Below are 6,428 nucleotides of genomic sequence, written 5' to 3' on the forward strand. Positions count from 1 at the left end.
CCTACTATGCTGCACAGTGAGGTATAGGTCATATTCTCCTGCTCTTATGACTCTGAGGCCAGCTCTCCTGACTGCCACAGGTGGTGAGTGGTGATGGGGGAGGGGAGTCATTATTATCTCTGCATCAGCACCACCTCATGGCAGAGTAGTGACAGGGTCAGTTCTTCCACACTCATACCCTGGAGCTGGTCATCTGTGCTCTAGCCAACAAGGCCAGCTCCTCTCTACAGCCTGGGTGAGGTGCAAGGCCCAGTTTTCCAAGGGCTGCTACTGGTGAGAATTGGGGCCATTTTCCAAAGTGCTTCAACCAGTGAGGGTTCTTCTGCACAGCCTTTGGATTTTTATATGGTCCTAGTTGGCTGTCCAAACCATGGATGTCCCCATGGTCTATAGTGGTAATATGATCCATGGACATCTGCGCTGGCCAAAAACATTGCGTGGTCATGGACTCAGAGATAGTCAGCAGCAGCAGTATGGGTTGGGACTTCACAATGGCTTCAGGCGGCAGGGATGGCTATTCACAGTTGGTTATTCCTCTCCGCTCTCTTATACCCAGTTCTATCTCTCCTCATAATGCTCAAACTGTTCTGCTCTTTTTCTTTCTCATTTGTCCACTGCTTCGTGGGGCAGCATTTGATACTCTAACATGCAGGAATCTTATCTGAGTAGGGCTTTTGAATATAATTTTTCCCCAGCAACACACATAGCACCTTCTGGCACTATGAAAGATAGTCAGTAAATAGAGAATTTCCATCTCCACCCCAGCTTTATTTCTCTATATACTACAGTCAGACAATGTGGTCTTTTTAGCAATAGTCTCACTATCTAGGTCTGACATGTATTCAACAGCAGTGGTAAGAACTTTTATGTTTTATGGGCCTCATGTGCTTTCCTGGCCAACACCTTGAGGCAGGGAGGCAGCCCATCCTGGGAACCTGGGGTTTTTACTTTAGAGAATCTGTAAGCTCTGTCAATGCCCGTTTCACCCCTGTAGCAGGTTGCCTCTTGTACTTAAGACCTTGAACTGTTGTCTTAATAGTCTATTAAAAATTTATGGGCTGGAAAGATGGCTCAGCAGTTAAGAGCATTGACTGCTCTTCCAGAGGCCCTGAGTTCAATTTCCAGCAACCATATGGTGACTTACAACCATCTGTAATAGGATCTGATGCCCTCCTCTGGCATGTAGGTATACTCACAGATAGAACACTCATAGACACAAAAGTAAATAATAAAAAATAATTTATATAGGTCCAGTCAGACTGTTTGGTAGGGGGATATGTCATTGAATCTGCTTGTGTTCACCCCAGCGTGGCACAGTAGTATGTAAAATGACCACTCTTGTCACTGTTTAGGCTCTGTGGATGCTAATACAACTGAATTGTGTGAGATGCTTCAAGGGATTTTCATACATATAGGATTAGATAGAAATGCTTGCAAGAATCCTGTGTTAGTGTCCACAGGACATATTTTCATTACACCTTGAAACCCATAGGCTCTCTACAATGTACTTGTTAGTCATGACTTACTTATATGCCTTATCCACATCTTCTCTACACCCTGGAGTAAAGGTGTACACAGCTGTTTAGCCTGTCCTATGGTTATCTAAGATTTCAAAAAAAAAAAAAAAGATCTTAGCAATATTAAAAGTATTTGTGCTTGTCTGTTCCAATTCCATATTATTCCTCTCTTTATCAAGTTAGTTGTACAGTGAGTAGGCAGCATGGCAAGGTGGGGTGTGAAAGCCTGCCAATCTCCCAGGAGTCCAAGATTAGCTACAACTCTTTTACATTTGTAGACGCTGGGTGTTGTAGAATTTTCTCAATTACTTTTTCAGGCATCATACTTCTCTTACTGGACCATAGCAAATTCCAAGTATTTTACAATAGTGTCTGGTCCTTGTACACTGTGGGAATTGGTTTCTCATCCTCCATCCCCATGCCTTTAGGTGCCCCTGTGTGCCATTTAGATGCTTTTCCAAATTCGTAGAACACTAAGAAATTATCAATCTGACATCTATGTCATGGTGTGGTACTTTTTGTTTTCTGTTTGTTTTTTTTTCCAGAGGCAATAAAAGATGGTCCTGGATCACCATCCCATGACAAATAGTAGGACTATGAAGGTTCCCGTAGGGTATGATTCTCAGGGTCGACTGTTGATTGTCCCAGGTGAATAGAAATTGGCTTTGAGATACAGGAACTAAGAGAACACTGAAATGCTAAAAAAAGTATGAAAATGTTTTACTGCTTGCCTTAATATCTGGTTCTCTCATTTTGAGTCATCTCCATGGGGTCACTATCCACTTTCTCACCTCTGTGGGCTTGGCGGGACCAATTCTAAATGGTTGATTTAGCTTGAGCCAAGGGACAATGGCTATATAGAGTTTGGGAAGACCTTGATTAATGATACCAGCAATGGCCCATCTTATGTTACATGTTAGTACAAAAAGCAAGCATGCCCATATTCATAAGTCAGGAAATCCAGCACACTTAACTCCTCGGGAGCCTACATTGAAGATATTTATTACATTCATTATTAACATATGAAGATACCACATCATTTCCACTAACATTTCCCCAGGGTTGGGGAACGGTTTATTTTAAGGCACATTCTACAGGTACCACCACAGCCTCCACAATGAAAAAAGATAATCTCTATTAAAAGTGTGATTTCATCCCATAAGTCCCATCTGATCTAAGATCTTTGGTCCCTTTATTTACAAAGCCATCTTTTTCTCACAACCATTTCATCCATGGAACTGGTCACAAGGACCAGTGGAAGCAGGAGCTCTGTTTGGTATCAAGTTGGCACTAAGGTACAGAAGGCGGTATTTCGTGTCTTCCTCTGGAGGATACTTGTAGAAAAGCACGGGGCAGACAAAGCCGTTAAGGATTCCTGGAAGGTTGGGCACCGTGATGTATGGGTCTTTGAGGTGAAACCCATAGATGGACAAGGAGGCAGAGGAAAGAAAGGTGGCAATGGTCAGTGAGAAGGAGAGATGCTGGGTTGATTTAGTCTGAATGATCTTGGCCAAGTCGGCCAGTGGGGAGAGGTACATGCTGATAGTAAAGACACTGCAGAAGAGGCCTAGCTGCTAAAGCCGAGTCTCAAGGTCCAGCACCAGGAGCCAAAAGTAGCCATAACCCAGGAGAAGGACAGCCAGCAGGGTTGCCGTCTAGAGGAGCACGGCATGCTGCAGGGGAGAGGCGTCTTACATGTGTACCCAGAACACTGATCTCTCTGCTAGAATTGCCTCTTCCTGTCTTCGGCCATGCTCTAATGGGGAAATCAGCTTTTATCCCAGCCTTCATGTCAGTCTCTCACCAGTCAGTCACTTGAAGGAAGTGTCATCCACACAACACTGAGGGTCTCCAGGGAAGGGGAAAGCATCTTTTTTTCCTCCCTCCCTTTTTCATGTGAGCCTCACATACACATATGATAAGGGATTAGTGAATGTTGGTGTGGTTGAATGGGGAAGCAGAGCTAATGGCCGTTAGCCATTGGCCCTGGTCCTAACCCTAAAGGAACTATCAGACGGTTTATCCCTCTCTCCACAGACTGTTGGAGAGCACAGGGTATCCCTGACACCATGGGGCTGGGTAAGCCACCAGCCTTTCGAACAAGGAGAGGGTGGGTGGCTCTGTGTGCATTTTGAAGGGTTGACTTGATGGGAAGGAGAAGCAGAAGGGCCTTCTAGGAAAAGGAAGTAATGCCATCCTACTGGTCTTCCAGGAAATAAGACTGTAGGCTCTGCCAACATGGACCAGTGTGGGCCAGAGAAGGGTAAAGGGAGGGCCTCTACCTTCTGAGTTCTGTAGTGCAGATATGCGAGGATATAAAGAGTCTGAAGCACTGCGCCCACAGTATTGACGATGAGGGTCCCGTCTCCCTTCAAGACTCCATAACTCAGCCAGCCCAGGTTGCTGTGAGGGAAGGAGGATTATGGTCCAAGGGGCTGGGGTTGCAGTGGGTCCCCAGGGTTCTCTTGCATTTCCCTCAGCCTTTCCCACCGCAGCCAACAATGCTCTCACTTGATATCCATGGTGAGAAAAGGCAGAAACTGGATGTTGTCCACGCTCTGTGTCCTCTGCATGTGCCTGAGGTCCAAGCTGGAAGGAGACCCAAAGGAAATTGTTAGGAGTGGGTAAAAGATTCCTCAGTGCTTGAATGACAAGCAGATCTCCCCCCTCAGGCCAAGCAACCAGCCTCGCCTTGGACCCCAGATCATCCAACCCTTTCCACTATCATTCTGGTTTCCAAATGCAGCCAGAAATTGCAGCCATGTCTCTTGACCACTTTCCTTTCTTGACTTCCTGGTCCTGCCCCAGCCCAGTTCATCTCTCACAAGCCAGTGGAGAACATGTCCAGGGTGAAGAGCAACGCAGGCACTGGAAAGAGTCTGCCGTCCCACCGGAGCCTGTTCCCTCGCCCAGTGCTGCCCCCATTTCCCACTTCTTAACACTGGCACTAGCAATGTTATTTGAATGTGAATTTTGATGGAGGCTAGCACTTCAATCACAGCAACATGTTATTCACTCAGGATCTATAGAGAAAAAAGCTTGAACACTCTCTCCTATCTGAAAAGAATTAATAGCCATTGATGTCCTCATGACCTCTTTACACATGTATGAAGCAGGTGAGAAATGGTAAACACACCTGAGTGATTTAAGTGGCTTCAGCAACAACACACCCACCTCACTCTTTCCTATGCCTCAACTTTCTGTCTTTTCTTTGAACTTTCTACAGGGAACCATACTAGAGAAACTGAGAATTTGTTCCACGCCTGCATTTTTACTGTTTATCCAAGACCTAGTAATAATAATAAAGAAGGATCCCAATATGTTAGTGACTGACACGCGTTTTGGGACAGTGCCCGTGAGGCTGTTCAAGCCCAAAAAAGTGTCTTCAAAACTCCGGCGAGGCATCATATTCTACCATGGAGGAGGTGGATTATTTGGAAGTCTGGGTAAGGAGCTTCCATGTGTGGTGGGGAGGATGGTCCTCAGCAAAAGTAGGAACTTGCACATATTTTCATGAGGGCTTTTCAGGATGGATTAATGCAGTAGTAGGCAGAGTTTCTTTTTCCTTTTTCAAAAATTTAATTTACTTTGTTTTACTTATTCACTTTATACTCCACTCTCTTCCCTTCTCCTGGTCACCCCTCCCACAATCCTCTCCCTTTCTTCTTCTCCTTTCAATGTCAGGAGCCCACGACTAGAAGCTAAAAACGAGCAGTTGATCTGCCTGAGATGGTTCTGCCTTAGATTAAAATCTATGATAGATTTGCTTCCAAAGGCAAGAACCACAGTTGTAATATTCCAGTACCAGTCTGCAACCCCACCAACAATGGAGGAGTGTTCCTCTTTCTCCACATCCTCGCTAGCATTTGCTGTCACCTGAGTTTTTGATCTTAGCCATTCTCACTGGTGTGAGGTGAAATCTCAGGGTTGTTTTGATTTGCATTTCCCTTATGACTAAAGATGTTGAACATTTCTTTAGGTGTTTCTCAGCCATTCAGCATTCCTCAGCTGTGAATACTTTGTTTAGCTCTGAATCCCATTTTTTAATAGGGTTATTTGTCTCCCTGCTGTCTAATTTCTTGAGTTCTTTGTATATTTTGGATATAAGCCCTCTATTTGTTGTAGGATTGGTAAAGATCTTTTCCCAATCTGTTGGTTGCCGTTTTGTCCTAACCACAGTGTCCTTTGCATTGCAGAAGCTTTGCAGTTTTTTTTTTTTTTTTGAGATCCCATTTGTCTATTCTTGATCTTAGAGCACAAGCCATTGGTGTTTTGTTCAGGAAATTTTCTCCAGTGCCCATGTGTTCGAGATGATTCCCCACTTTTTCTTCTATTAGTTTGAGTGTATCTGGTTTGATGTGGAGGTCCTTGATCCACTTGGACTTAAGATTTGTACAGGGTGATAAGCATGGATTGATATGCATTCTTCTACATGCTGACCTCCAGTTGAACCAGCACCATTTGCTGAAAATGCTATCTTTTTTCCATTGGATGGTTTTGGCTCCTTTGTCAAAAATCAAGTGACCATAGGTGTGTGGGTTCATTTCTGGGTCTTCAATTCTATTCCACTGGACTATCTGTCTGTCTCTGTACCAATACCATGCAGTTTTTTTTAATCACTATTGCTCTGTAATACTGCTTGAGTTCAGGGATAGTGATTCCCCCTGAAGTCCTTTTATTGTTGAGGATAGTTTTAGCTATCCTGGGCTTTTTGTTATTCCAGATGAATTTGCAAATCATTCTGTCTAACTCTTTGAAGAATTGGATTGGTATTTTGATGGGGATTGCATTGAATCTGTAGATCGCTTTTGGTAAAATGGCCATTTTTACTGTATTAATCCTGCCAATCGATGACCATGTGAGATCTTTCCATCTTCTGAGGTCTTCTTCAATTTCTTTCTTCAGTGTCTG

The 6,428-nt window shown here is 44.2% G+C and overlaps 1 pseudogene; it reads right to left on the minus strand.

Moving 5' to 3' along the window:
• Positions 1-2,743: 2,743 nt before the first annotated feature.
• On the minus strand, positions 2,744-4,925 carry LOC116890265 (annotated as a pseudogene).
• Between the last annotated feature and the right edge of the window lie 1,503 nt (positions 4,926-6,428).

The sequence above is a fragment of the Rattus rattus genome, chromosome 1, assembly GCF_011064425.1.
Source record: "Rattus rattus isolate New Zealand chromosome 1, Rrattus_CSIRO_v1, whole genome shotgun sequence".
Taxonomy (NCBI): domain Eukaryota; kingdom Metazoa; phylum Chordata; class Mammalia; order Rodentia; family Muridae; genus Rattus; species Rattus rattus.